The sequence below is a fragment of the Cydia splendana genome, chromosome 26, assembly GCF_910591565.1.
Source record: "Cydia splendana chromosome 26, ilCydSple1.2, whole genome shotgun sequence".
NCBI classification, from domain to species: Eukaryota; Metazoa; Arthropoda; class Insecta; order Lepidoptera; family Tortricidae; genus Cydia; species Cydia splendana.
The window spans coordinates 5,356,560-5,371,973 of NC_085985.1; positions in this window are offsets into that span (position 1 = coordinate 5,356,560).

Below are 15,414 nucleotides of genomic sequence, written 5' to 3' on the forward strand. Positions count from 1 at the left end.
ATAACGGCAGAGCCATCATGAGTCGTGAAATCTTTAGTGTCATGTCCGCGCTATCTAATGAGTAATGAAGCTACAATTCTGCCATAATTACGTTCGACTTCACACGTCTGAAACCATTCAATTGTGTTATTTGTGTTGTACCTTTGTATAATTTAGCTACATTGTGGTATATATTTATTTTGTTACAGAAAGAGATTACTAAATCTCAAACACCTTCAAGTTTGACCAAGCGTCCATGTACACCCACAGACACTACTGAGGGACCAAGTTCATCGAAACGCGTGCATCTTAGCTCTACAAAAACGTCTGAAACTGTTAATAATACACAATCACCAAGCAGTTCAACGTTTTCATCCCCACGTAAAAGAAAACTAAAAAATAGTTTGAAAAAAGCCGAACAAAAAATAAAGAGCCATGAAAAAAAAATTAAGCGACTCCAGGCGCAGAATCGCCGTCTTAAAAAAAAGATTAATACCCTAGCAGATGTCTTAACACCGTTAAGAGACAAATATGCATTAAGTAACGAAAGTATAACTAGTCTTGAAAATACTAATATCGAGGTAAGTTCCGTCATCCGCTTTTCATAATAGGTTATAATATATTATGACTGGTTTTCTGTGCCGTTATTTTAATTTCTAAAAAGATTCAACTAAGCATGCTTTTTGATACTTTACGTAGTTTACGTGATAATACCACATTACATAATCTTGTAGTAGGTAATCTATCGTAGCTATTATAGCTACCCTCAAGATTAATTCAGGTTTTATTGCAGGTCCAGGAATTAATAATGCGCCAAACGTGTAATGCCGACTCAGGCAGCATATCCACAAAACAATACTCACCAGCACTTCGAAGCTTCGCGTTAACGCTTCATTTTTATTCGCCCAGAGCGTATGAGTATGTCAGAAACACGTTCAGTTGCAGCTTGCCTCATCCTCGTACTCTAAAAAAATGGTACTCTAACATAGGTGGAGAACCAGGCTTTACACAGGAATCTTTCACTGCTCTAAAAATGAAAGCTGATTCCACTAGCGAGCCCATTTTAGCAACTTTAGTAATAGATGAAATGAGCATTCGACGACGAGTAGAATGGGATGGGGAGAAGCTCCATGGCTATGTGGATATGGGCACAGGGCTGGATGGCGATCACTTAAGTGAAGCTAAAGAAGCTCTTGTTTTTCTAGTAACTGCTATAAATGCCAATTTTAAGGTTCCTGTAGCTTACTTTCTCGTAGATGGAGTTACAGGGCTACAGCGTGCAGAACTGGTCAAACAATGCTTAGAAATGACTCATGAGGCTGGCATTAAAGTTGTCGCCCTAACCTTTGATGGATGTGCAGCAAATGTTTCTATGGCTGCAAATCTCGGATGTTGTTTTCAAAATAACGATATTAAATTTGAACATCCTGTCACTAAAGAAGGCGTAGTTGCGGTTTTGGACCCTTGCCACATGGTGAAACTACTGAGAAATGCCTTTGAGTCATATCAAACATTTATTGACGATGATGGGAAAACAATACAGTGGCGGTTTCTTGCGCAACTCAACGACTTGCAATATAAGGAAGGCTTTCACTTGGCTAACAAATTAAAAGACCGACATATAAATTTTAAAAATGAGAAAATGAAAGTTAAGCTCGCCACGCAATTGTTCAGCCAGAGCGTTTCTGAGGCAATGCAATACTGCAGAAGTGAATTAAAACTAAAATCTTTCGAGGGCAGTGAGGCGACGGAAAAATTTATCCTGATTATAAACAACCTCTTTGATATTTTTAATTCGAGAAACCTACACTTTTATGGCTATAAAAAAGCGTTGAATGAAAATAATGCGAGTGAAATATTTCAGTTTTTGCGACAGGCCACACTATATTTGTCTAAATTAAAAATGGAAAACGGAACTTTACTCATCAAAAGCTTAAGGAAAACCGGATTTCTGGGATTTTTAGGCTGTATAGAGGCATTAAAATACCTGTATTCCTCCCTGATAGAGACAAAAATTTTAATATGTCTGCCGTTTTATAAACTAAGTCAGGACCACTTAGAGCTTTTATTTTGCAATATCAGGGCACAAGGAGGAAGCAATAACAATCCAACTGCGCGACAATTCGTATCGGCCTATAAAAAAATACTTGTACACGTCCAATTAAAAGACTCAGACAGAGGCAACTGCTGTGCCTTGGAACAACTATCGATCTTAAATTGTTCCTCCGCAATACAGCGTATTAACAAAAGCACGGCCAAAGACGTTGATGTGGATGAGGAAACCAACGAAGAACCAGAAGAGGAGTTAGGAGATTTCTCGGATTTCAGCCAACACGCCATTGCGCACATAGCGGGATTTATAGTCAGGAGTTTGACTAAAAAAATACACTGCGGCACTTGTGTTCAGGCGCTCACAGCAAGTGAAAGGGTGCCTGATCATAACTTTACCGCGTTCAAAACCAAAGGTGGCTTAATTTTCGCTGCGCAGGACGTCATAACAATATGTCGCGTTTCGGAAACGATTTTGAGACGAGATCACTACGATTACTTTTTCAAACAAGCGAGTGTGTTTAAAAAAGAAGTAGTGGTGAGTAAAATACTGAGACATATGGTTGGTATGAAAATATTCAACAGTATTGACTACCACCAAATAGGACAATTCCCGGCAGCGAACCATATAACGGACTTGATAAAAGCAATAATTGTTAAGTATGTGAATATACGGGTACACCATATATTAAAATTAAAAGTCAAATTATCGAAGAGACAATTATTGAACAAATACGTTTTGTTCCAAGGACAATAAAATCAAATAAAGTAAATCTATCCTGGATGTGTGTTGTGCTGTGTTAATTTACATAATTGGGTATTAGACTATATTTAAAAAAACAAATTATTTTACACTATGCATGAAATAAAGCTCCAGAAGATTAATAGAATAACGTAGACAGTAGTTATTTATAGACACCATTTCTATTTTACAACCCGTATAAAACTATAAAGAGTAGGTAATTTGATTGTGAAGTTACGTGCTAGTATTTTATATAAATTCTATAGTAGCAAAATCGTTTTGACATTTCGAAAAAAGAAACTGATTTGACTAGTAGTCAAATACCCTATTGTGACTGGGCGAGAATACTTACAAGGCACTACCTAACTTACTAGATATGTAAACAGTTTTAGGTATAAATCATAACTATAGTCTAACAAACCAATTTTTCGAGTGGAAAAAAATACTTTTACTCATCCCTGTCTTGGGGTGACATTATTGGGATAAAGAAAAAGACAGGTTGATTCTCTTTGTCTATTTTTTAGTGACACACTCCCTGGATAAACATATATTTTAATGTAAATTGTTATATTTGAATCCAAAGACTTTTAACCAACATATATTACATAATTTTATTAATTTTGTCAGTAGAAAAAGTTGTTTTTTTTTTAATTTTATAGGCAGCTGCAAAGGGTCTATCTCCCAAATCTACCACAGTAATATTAAATTTCACGTATTTTTATTTAAATGAGAAATTGCTTTATGAGACTATAAAATTCACCTTTTTCTAAAGCCTAGAAAATTGTTCATTTAAGAATAATAAGGCCTGTTTAAAATCAATATTATATTAGTTGTTTATTTATTGGTTTCGTTTATACCTTACTTTAAATAATTACGAAGTGTTGCATAATCCTAAGTGTAGAATGTTAAGCAAGGAGTACTATTAAATTTATTAACTGACAACCTGTAGTATTTTATTACTTTTGCTTTTACACTTGAGTAACTAGGCACTGACTCCTAAAGGTCCAGACGGGACGATAAAATTATCAATTTGATCAGAAATTAAATAAACATACATCTCATCTAGCATCCACACGTACAAAACTTAATTAAATTTTTTTTTTCGTTACGAACTCAAAATTTAACAATTTTATTAATTTCCACTAAAATTAAAATTAAACTAAATACCTACAAACTATTCTAAAATAAAATAAAACTAAACTAATTTAATTATCAGGCTCACAAAATTAATAAAAATTGTTCCTAACCACGCAAACTAGCGTCAAATATTGTAATTTTGCAACCCCCCTTCCTGATTTGATAGGTAACAATGTTACAATCAAATCAAGTGGGATCGAAGAGCCTGTGTCCTTGTATGCTTTTACACTACACAATTAATTTGACAATTTAATCACGTTGTCCCATCTAGACTGGCCTTAAATGCTGCTACAAGTAAATATATTGTTAAAGATGAATACTTAATACATATTGCATATTTGCGATTCCAAAATAACAACAATACCGAATTAATAGACTTTAAAAAACTACCTATGATGTTATCTATTTGAGCTTAAGATATAGGTATTTAATGTTCACATTAACAACCTAGTTGCTCAATAAATAAGAAACAAATTTCTAGTTAAATACTTATTTATCTTATTGTTTGTACTATATATTATTTTTCATAAAATCACGATTATCACTACCTATATTATAATCATACATAAAATATAATCTAAATGCGTTAAAACATACGGTAATGAAATATCAATACCTAATCGAACACACGTGCAAATATCGATAAAACACTCGGATCACACTGTCCCCTCCCTATATCGATTGTGTGCGTGTGTAGGAAAAGTTCTCAACGGCTAGCTACTCGCAGGCGTGTAAAGATCTCGAACACACCAGTGTAACGTGACCGTGAGATCCATAATAAACTATGCATAACTAGACCTTACTTATACTGGTTTCTTTAGCCCTTTTCTCGCCTCTAATAAGTAAGTGATTTTAATCATTTAATATAGCGCCATCTGGTGTTAAGTAGTTGTATTAGGTGAATGTCGAACGAGCTTTTGTGCGATGAATGAGATAATTAAAGAGTCGTATGTATTATAACTTTCACATAATATTTTAGACCGTCGCTCATGTCATCTACAGTTGATATTCGTTCGAGAAATGTCAAGCGGTAATAGCCTATTGGTATGACGAGTTGCTACAAATCAAAGCATTTTTGTTATTGTGTTGATGTATTTTAACGTAGCTATGAATGTGTGAGTTTAGCGACACTGGTTTTCATACTAAAAAGCAGTCATTTCACATCCACTAGTTTATTAATTCGTGTTTGTACCACATGAATAACAAATAATCTCGCCTTTAGATGGTTTAGCCCTGCATCTCTTAAAATCATGTGCAGTGCCACCGCATTTATAACAAGTAGGAACCGTGGCAGAGTTCTGTGCATGTGTGGATTGCGTGGACGAGCGTTGGACGTTCCTAACAGCGTTACTTTGTTGCCCACTCGATTTCGCTTGCGCTGGCGACCTACTAAATGTTTGTGAACGCTTGCTACTACTAACATCTACTGCGTTCACCTGCTTGGACTTGGCTTTATATGCGAAATCACTACTAAGTGTGTGAGCCGAACCAGACTTGTTGGGCTCAACAAAATACCGCGTACGCTGTGATGCCTGCTCTAATTTCCTACAACAATCCTTCAGCTCGGCTATAGAATCAACCTTTACTAATGCCAGTTGTTGTGAGAAGCTAGGCCTAATGTTATTCATCAAAATCTGCAACTTTTCCTCCTCCGGCAATGGATTCTTCAAGCGACCAAAAAGACAAGACATAATTGCAAAATAAATGTGCACTGGCTCTTCTAAACCCTGTGTTCTTGCAAGAATCTCACACCTTAGGCGAAAATCAAAGTTTGCAGGCTCAAACTCATCTAATAAAATGGTTTTTAAGTCATTCCAAGAAGAAACTTGTTCCTTTATACCTCTGTACCAAAGCAAACCCTGATCAACAAACAATTGAGCTGCCGAGTTAAACAAAACCACATCTGACACACCATAAGCCAACTTGAGTTCATCGACACGCTCTAGGAAAGACCTCGGATCTGTGTTACCATTAAACTTGACCCCCCATTTAGCCACATTTTTGTCTCCGGAGCAGTGAACTTGCAGCTCCCTAGTAGGGACTGCCTGTGAAACCTGAGTCACTGCTGCCACACTGTCGCTAGAGCTGCTGCCTGCCTGCCCTATACTGTCCAACTGTGCTAACAAAGCGTCAAGCCTATTTGTGAATTGAATCTTCTGAGCCAACTTCCCCGGATCTTCATCCACCTGAACCCGCAGAAGCCTGAAGTACAAATGACTACCCAGAGCCTTCGACCTGTTCCCGGAGTATCTATCCTTCGACTGAACAAACTTAGCTACTAAGGATGACAAATCATTTAATTTATCAGAAATAACTTTCAATTCTGACTCCGGGTTCAAATCTGTATCCAAAATCTCATCTGGCCGACACTCACCTACCAAATTCCTCAACTGTTTCCTAAGACCCTCAACTGTTGAGTGTGGTGTCTCTGACCTGATCTTTACTTCATAAATCAATTCATCGCGCAGCAAAGAGTGAAATTGCACAGAAGTGGCCATTGTATAATAAGTTTAACTCAAAAAATAAACAAATATGATGGCAAAAGATTTACAAATCCAACTCACACTATTGTAGTCTGACAATTATATTAAACAATGTTATATCAATGTGTTTTACTATGTTTTACCTTTTATCTGTGTATGTATATTTCCTTGTCTTTATTGAACTAAATTTTCTGACCCAAAATATAACAGTGAATGCAAAACCAAAATTGTTCACAATTTAAAAAAATCGTTCAAAAATCAAGTAAAAGTGTCTGTTCATAAATGTCAAAATTTCACAATTCGTTTTTTTTTTTATACTTTCTAATAAAATATAACAATTTTTTTTGAATTAGTTTATTTGTGTGTAAAAATAACCTGTCCTATATATGTTTACTGTTATTAAAAAACTTTCGAGTCAAAATGTCTGAACTTATTTATACAAAGCTTCTCAATTTTTAAAGCAATTTCTGCACGAGCTTAAAAGCTTTCCGAACTTCGCCTTAACAAAGTGTCAACTCAATTCAATTGCAATACTCATAAAAGCTCAGCTACAATAAAATAGTGCATGAGTACTAAATTATGCACTAGAATTACACATTATTTTTTTTAATACTCAGAAAATATGTAAAATAACTTAAGTTACAGCCTCTTAAGTCTAAATCTCATGCATTAAAAGTAGCCAAATGGTACTTAAAGTTTGACACTTTACTTCCTGACAAAACGTCAGCACAATGTAACTAACTGAAAATTCGAGCACTTACTTCTAAGTTTTTACAAAATATACTGAATATCGTGCAATAATTTAGGCAAAACTCAAAGTGAAACAGCTAAAGCCTATACTTAACGTTGTCAGAGCGTACACAAGCAAAGCACAAGCTCAAAATTTCACCTAAACGTAAGTACTACTAAAACTTTTTTTTATCTATATGTGATGGCAGTGATACAAACTGATTTATGATGCAAATAGGGCTTTAAGACGGAATCTGTGGGCGCCAAATTGTCACGTAAATATTCCTAGCCCGGCTGTGGGCTTTCCCTGAGGAAACTCACGGACAATTAAAGTTACTAAATTAAATAAAAACTAAATCTTACCAAAAGCTCAAGCAGGTGCTAAACCTATTTCCATCAACTATTCAGGGCAATAAAGGACATGAATGAAAGTTAGTTTTTGTGACACATCATTTATTACTAATTCGAACACGGGCAGTTACTCTACATGTAAATCATTAAGCTAGCATAAGCACCTTATTTTAATAATGTCAGACGACAGAGCTGGGTCGTGCCAGAAATGGTTCTAAATGATTTACAAGCAGACCTATCTAAATTTGTTAGTCCCTAAATTATCATTTGCCATCACATATGATTCTACTAAATTCTTTAACTTTAAATTTGGAAATGCTTCTAGGACGGAAAGAAAGCGTACACCAACCTCATAACACTGTTCCACCAGTTCAAGCCCGACGTGTGATCCTCCGCTGTGCCGGAGCTGATTTGCTGCAGCGGGAATCTGACCCGACACCGCAGAGCAACACCAAAGGACTAAGGTCTCAGTTTGAAGGTGACGTCACCTCCATCCAGCAGAAGAGCGAAATTCTTATGGCGAACTGCTCACCAGACACAGTTGAAGTTTTAGGAATATGGACAGACTTCCATACTCTGATATGCGAAACGATTTCACATACGTAGTAACATAAAAACGAAAAACCCCAATCAGCTGAAAGAAACAATTCAAGATTAATAACTAGAAGCATGTGCTCTGCTAACCTAAGAGACATTATATGATCTAAGTTTCTCACCAGCTGGAAATTCCTAGAGTGGACTCATCTCACAGCTCTGATATTCCCTCCCACCAACATTGTTTTACCAGCAGACTGGAAACAAAGCGAAATGGTCAAACAAAGGTTCAACAAGGAGTTGCACCCGAGGACATCTATATATTATCATATTCTACTTACTGTTTGTGGCAAAATAACAACAGCATGAGCTCCCTAGCTCATGAATGCAGCGGCTACTGCATAACCAAGCCTCTGATCGATGCTACCAGAGCATGATGTACTTCGCTTCACAGTTCTATGTATAAAAGATGCCCATCCAGGGCGAAAACCAGCCAGGAAATGATCTCAAACCATTCTGTCCCTGGGATGACACAATCAAAATAACAGTAACTAATGAAATTCATGGAATAATTTTATATGCAAGTATAACCCAAAGAAATAAATCATATTCAATTATTTGAATATATTTCAACCTATTTTGTATTTATAAATTAAGTTTTTGATTTAAATATTTATTAATATTATTCCATAAATTTAGGATTTAATTTGAAGTAGCAACACCATCAGCTTCAATTTGTTTCCTATTGGCAGAGTGCCTGTCATGTATATTGTTGCTACATCAAAGACTTCCTTGCCATAGAACAAAACTACACTATATTCGAGACAATCCTAAAAACGTTAAACTGAGCTAACCATACAAAGTGCCGTGTCACACAGCGCTCAGCCGTATTATGCGCCACATGTGTTCGATTACACGTCTATTGGTTTCATAATAGTTCACTCGTTCTCCCTTATAATAAGTCAGCGCAATAAAAGCTGCTTTAGCGGTAAACATGTTCAGCGATAAGCTGTATTATGCGCCCCATGTGTTCCATTATACGTCTATTGGCTTTATAATAGTTCATTCGTGCTCCTCAAAAAGTCAGAATAATAAAAGCTGCTTAGCGGTAAACATGTTCAGCGATAAGCTGTATTATGCGCCACGTGTGTTCCATTATACGTCTATTGGCTTCATAATAGTTCATTCGTGCTTCCTTAAAAAGTCAGCGTAATAAAAGCTGCTTAGCGGTAAACACGTTCAGCGATAAGCTGTATTATGCGCCACATGTGTTCCATTATACGTCTATTGGCTTCATATTAGTTCACTCGTGCTCCCTTAAAAGTCAGTGTAATAAAAGCTGCTTAGCGGTAAACATGTTAAGCGACAAGCTGTATTATGTGCCACATGTGTTCCATTATACGTCTATTAGCTTCATAATAGTTCACTTGTGCTCCCTTAATAAGTCAACGTAATAAAAGTCCACAATTACCTCCTTATACAGCACATGGCGTAATTTTATCCACTAAACAGACCTTATAACGGTTAAAGCATTTGATAACCCTTAAAGCTGTATAGGGTCGTAGCAAATATACCTTTATATCACTCTTTGCGTATTAATGGTAGTTTTCAGAGCCGTAATGCAGCTTTTAATCAGCCCTAAGCTATATAAATATCACTGAGATCTATTATACAGCTGTAGGACCACGAGTGTGCTCTTATAAGTGTCTTAATACGCACAGAGCGTTAGATAGAACTAAAAGTGAGTAGTTATAGAGCTATCTGTGCTACTTGGGTTATGGCGGCTGGCGCTTACGTCGCATAGCGCCGCAATAATATTGGAGCGGCGTTAATAATAGCGTAAGCGCCAACCGCCATAAGGTACCTTTACCCGTGGGACGTAACATATTGCTAAATATGTCGAGAACTACTCGAGCTATCAATTGGAAATTTGGAATAGTTATGAACAACGCTAATCCAGACACATTGAGTGTTATTTTTCTTGGTCAATGTGGATAAGGATGACTCACGTTGGACCGGGCCCGGAGCTTCTGACGCATCGTTTTCTATGGAAAGCATCACGTAATTAAGCTTTCGTGAGACATATTTTAAACTTAGGCCAAGCGCGCACCACGACTTTTTGTCGCGCGATAATTTAGTCGCAGAAATGTAACGTATGTGTTTATATGGCAGTGCGCGCATATGCGACAAAAATATCGCAGCGATTTTAAAATTTGTCACATTTTTCCGCGACTGCTCGCGACGCGATTGTCGCAAAGTGAATTGCAGCATACTGAGTTGTATGGCCCCGCGCGCACTGCGATAATAAAATCGCACCCCGGACCTCAGTCGGCATTTCGCTCTCCAAGCGTCAACATATCGGAACCTGCTTCTCCAATGGAATCAGAAGATGAGACGCTAGATGTTGACCGTTTAATTATAGAAATAGAAGGAGATCACCTTTGTGGTATAAATACTCAAAGTCACACAGCGATTGCATATTGTTTCACGACAAGCGACTGGTACGAAATCCATGTCGAGAATGAACAAATCGTCGACTTTTCATCGCAGTGCGCGCAGTGAATTTTCTGCGATAAATTACAGCGCGATTCTAAAATCGTGTCGCAAAAATTAAAATCGTGGTGCGCGCTTGGCCTTACAGCTTGGCAAAAAAGAGTAGTAATTAAAAAGTGGCAACACTGTAGTGTCGTCCCTTTCAAACCAATTTATATAAGAAAACGTGACGACACTACAGTGTTGCCACTTTTTAATTTCTACTCTTTTTTGCCAAGCTGTATATCTAAAATTTACACAACTACTTTTAGGCTTAGCCACGGCTTTAGCTTAGTTAGTCGTTAGAGCACACCACCTTATTTGATCAGACGATTTAATCAAATTGGCGAAAAATTGTCCCGTCTGCACTGGCCTTAAGGGCCATAATGAACGCTTTGGTGCTTATGCTCTGGTTTCCTAGGATAGCGGTGCCGTCATATAGCGACCGTCTCCATACAAATACTACGACATCCATATTTAGCCGTATTATTTAGTATGGAGACGGCCGCTATATGACGGCACCGCTATCCTAGGAAAACCGATCTTTAGAGGATATAACCAAACGGAGACGCCATGTCTATAATTTTCGGTACAAAATAGTCTGCCGTTTTTTGCGGGGGAGGGGCACATCAAATGTATACGTAACGTTAAAATAGCCATGTCAGATAAACGTCAGTCCATACATGTGGTTGACCATTGGCCGCCTATTTTCGACAGAGGGGAACGCCTGTTAATGACCACTCCGGCTTTGGTGTGTGATGCGCTGTATACGCGCTGGCAACATACGGTAGTACTATTAATTATTCTGTGCTGGCAACATTTATACAATACTATCGGTAGTTCCCTACAAAGACGAATGGAATTTTTACGGCCTACGCAGAAGTAATAATATAAGCAGTTATACCAGTTGTATATAAGCCTTCGCAGAATAGTTATTTGTACAACAAGAGATCAAAGTTTGATATTTCTTCGAGTGCTTATTTTGAGTCCCGTGCAAGCGAAAGATTCTATAATAGATTCACGAGCGTAGCGAGTAAATCTAATTTAGAAACTTGAGCGTAGTAAGGGAATCAAAAGCGCACGAGATGTAAATAACTTTGATCTCGTGTAGTACACACAATTTTTCACCCTAAGCAGTGAGAACATACCTAGAGGGACAGAGATAATAGAACCCAAGTATATCGAACTTGTATTGGACCCCGCATGTTGAAATGACATTTGACTATAAAGGTCACTTGAATGTCATTTTGTCTCACTCAGTGAGCAAAATAGCATTTAGCTCACTGTTTTTAAGAAGCAAAGTACCCTTGTTCGAGCTGCTGAGGTGAAAAATTTATTATCGCTATTGTGATTTGCACTGACGCAGACGAACACCGGAACAACCCGGACGCCATTAAATTGCTCTGATCCTGATTGTGTTTCGGTTTCGTTATAGAGGTTATAGTACTTTAGTACCAAAATATTTTAATTGGTTGTAAAATAATTATTTCGTCGATATAATCATGAAGATGATCCGTGTTAAAACGGGTAAGGTAATTAATGTAGCAAACATACCACAATTAAAGAATCCGGGATGTGATTACGAGAATATTAGAGCAAAGTTTTACGCGAAAGCATCCGCACAGCATGCAGCGAAGGAAGACAAGCCAATAACAGTCTTCGGAACTGTGCAGCTGTATGAAAAGTGCCATCCGGAACAAGATTTGATCTTCTTCATCCATGTATTCCATAAATATGGTAATATAAGAAAGGCTTTGATGGAAGTTGATGCCACTGCCTCTCCAATTATCAGAAATAAATGCGATTTGTATGGCATCACTGATACAATCGGTACCGCAGAAGATATGACGCTATCCAGGATTATCCGAGCATTCCCCGTGCATACTGCTAAAGTGATATTGAAAGAACAGTTCCAGGGGATTTTGCCATATTCATCCTTTTTCCAACAAGACCTCCCGTTGGTAATGCAGCACAACATATTCCCCGGCTTACTTCCCCGTTTCAATTTCCCTGAGTTGAGAGAAGTAACAGAAGTTTTAAACATGGAAATATGTGTCAAACTCGCACGTCCCGCAGAAAAACAGGACTTCATGAAGAAGAGTGTTGGTGATTTTATTAAATATTCGAGGAAACACGTAGAAGCCTATTTGTATAGCAGATTAGAAGATGAACAGTCGAAGATGAAGATATTGATTGAGGCGGGGATTGTAGAAGTCAAAGCAAATGAGTTGGAACTCACGGCTGCAACTGTTGCCCTTGTGAATAAACTTGAATATATAAATGCTGTCTATTCTTTAAAATATTCAGAAGCTCTGGATAAGCTGAAAGGTAAATAAAGATGTTTTGCAGGGGCAGTGGCGGATTTGCCTTAAGGCCCAGTAGGCCCGGGCCTAAGGCAGCATATGTGGGGCAGCAGCAAGGGCAGTCTATATGATGAGTGCTGAGAAAGGGGTGGCTAGTAGTTACTACATACAGGGCACGGGGCCTAGGGCGGCCAACACTGCAAATCCGCCACTGTGCAGGGGTTGCCTCATGCCGGGGTTAATCCACTTTTTAGTGTCACTTACTTGTTGCCATGGTTATTGTCTTCTGAGCCATTAAAACCTAATTTTATCTTTATTAAATGTAAGTAAATGTGTGATGCTGATGCTTTTTAAGAATTCGAAAATGTCAATATTTCTTTATTTCCAAGTACTGCTTTATTTTATAAGAGATTAATAAAGGTTCCTAATTATTGTAGTTATTGAGTACCTATTTAATTAACATGTTTCTTGATTATAATTAAATAAAAAAATCCGACATTCTTGACTCTTATAGTTAAGGACCAAGCGCGTTGGAGGAGCAGCTTTTTGGGTTCTTGTGACTCTTAACATAGGTATAAAGATTTATTATTGTATAATGCTAAGTTCATATATAGGTATCGCTATAGGTAAAGAAACCTTTGTCAAAAATTGTGTCTTCTTTTGCTACTAAAGTGTTTGGATAATTGGATATATTATACATTCCATTAAAACTGAAATTTGTTTTAAATATATATTAAGATTGTATGATTTGCAAACACATTAATTTAATTATTCATTCACTAAACTTATTTTTTTTATTACTTTGACCAATGCTGCCCATCCCATTTATATTTTAATTGTGATAGTGAAGTACCATCGCCCACACTGTTAACTGTACATCGGTGGACCTTATGCCTTATGTAATAAGGTCCACCGATTTACAGTTAGGAGTGTTGCTGTTTGTACCCATGATCAATAAGATTAAGCATAACTAGCAAGATTAATATGAAATAGCCTAGCTAGTCTAGCCTTTACATCGGGGCCTGTTTACCTACACATATAGTGTTTAGGTATTGCATGTTCATAATATTTGCTACTTGCATTTAGTGGTAAATGTATGAACTCGCACTAAAAGCTATTTAATGTGTAAACAGTATGACGTACGAAGGCCAGTTATACTTATGCCACAGCCACACCAAGAAAATTTCAGTTTGTCAGTACATTTACTGCTATCTTTCGACACAGATGATTAACACTTTTAGAACGCCATTTGACGATGGGCCGTATGGCCAAGGGTATAGTGCCATCTTTTCCAGCGACGGCGCCATACCTTTTGCCTACTCTCGAGTAGTTGGCGATACTTTTTGACATGTAACACATATCAGTGTAAAAATAAGGATCAAAGTCAAAGGCGTTCTAAAAGTGTTAATCATCGGTGTCGAAGGATGGCAGTAAATGTACTAATGGTCTAAGAGCTAGCCACGGAAATAGGTATGCAATTTATAGAGCAACGAAATCCCTCTAGTTAGTATGCCATACTATCGTTATTAATTAATCCGGGCGCCTGGCAGCTGTTTAGCGGTAGGTGCGGGAGTGGTTGGGCAACAAAGGGGTTGTAAAATCAATCGAAGGTGTGCAATTTATAGAGCTCTGATTTTGGTGTGATATAATAGCTAAATATGTATTTAATTCAAATATAACAATGCCAGGCGTTTTAATTGCGGGAAAAGTAGTGCCAGGTGACGTACAAGATTCGCGAAAAAGTACCAAAATAGGTTTGCAATTTATAGAGAAACGAAATCTTTCTAGTTAGTGTGCAATACTATCATTATTAATTAATCCGGGCGCCTGGCAGCTGTTTAGCGGTGGGTGTGGGAGTGGTTGGGCAACAAAGGGGTTGTAAAATGAATCGAAGATGTGCAATTTATAGAGCTCTGATTTTGGTGTGATATAATAGCTAAATATGTATTTAATTCAAATATAACAATGCCAGGCGATTTAATTGGGGGAAAACTAGTGCCAGGTGACGTACAAGATTCGCGAAAAAGTACCAAAATAGGTTTGCAAATTATAGAGCGACGAAATATTTCTAGTTAGTGTGCCATACCATCATTATTAATTAATCCGGGCGCCTGGCAGCTGTTCAGCGGTGGTTGTGACAGTGGTTGGGCAACAAAGGGGTTGTAAAATCAATTGAAGGTGTGCAAGTTACAGAGCTCTGTGTTTGGTGTGATATTATAGCAAATTATATATTTAATTCAAATATAACAATGCCAGGCGTTTTGTTTGGGGGAAAAGTAATGCCATGTCCAAGATGTGCGAAAAAGTGCCAAGTCATCTCATTTACTGTGTCAAATTGTATCGTGTTTCGATACTTAGGTGGGGTTGGGCTGATTTGAAAACGTGACTCTATTACCATGTATGGCACACTAACTAGAGGGATTTCGTCGCTCTATAAATTGCATACCTATTTCCGTGGCTAGCTCTCCCTCTATAACTACATAATTTACTTTGACAATATTCCTCTGCTCTGGTCTAAATTCTCTTTGGCTACACGTACCCATATTGAACTTTAATAATTTCTTCTGTATTTGCA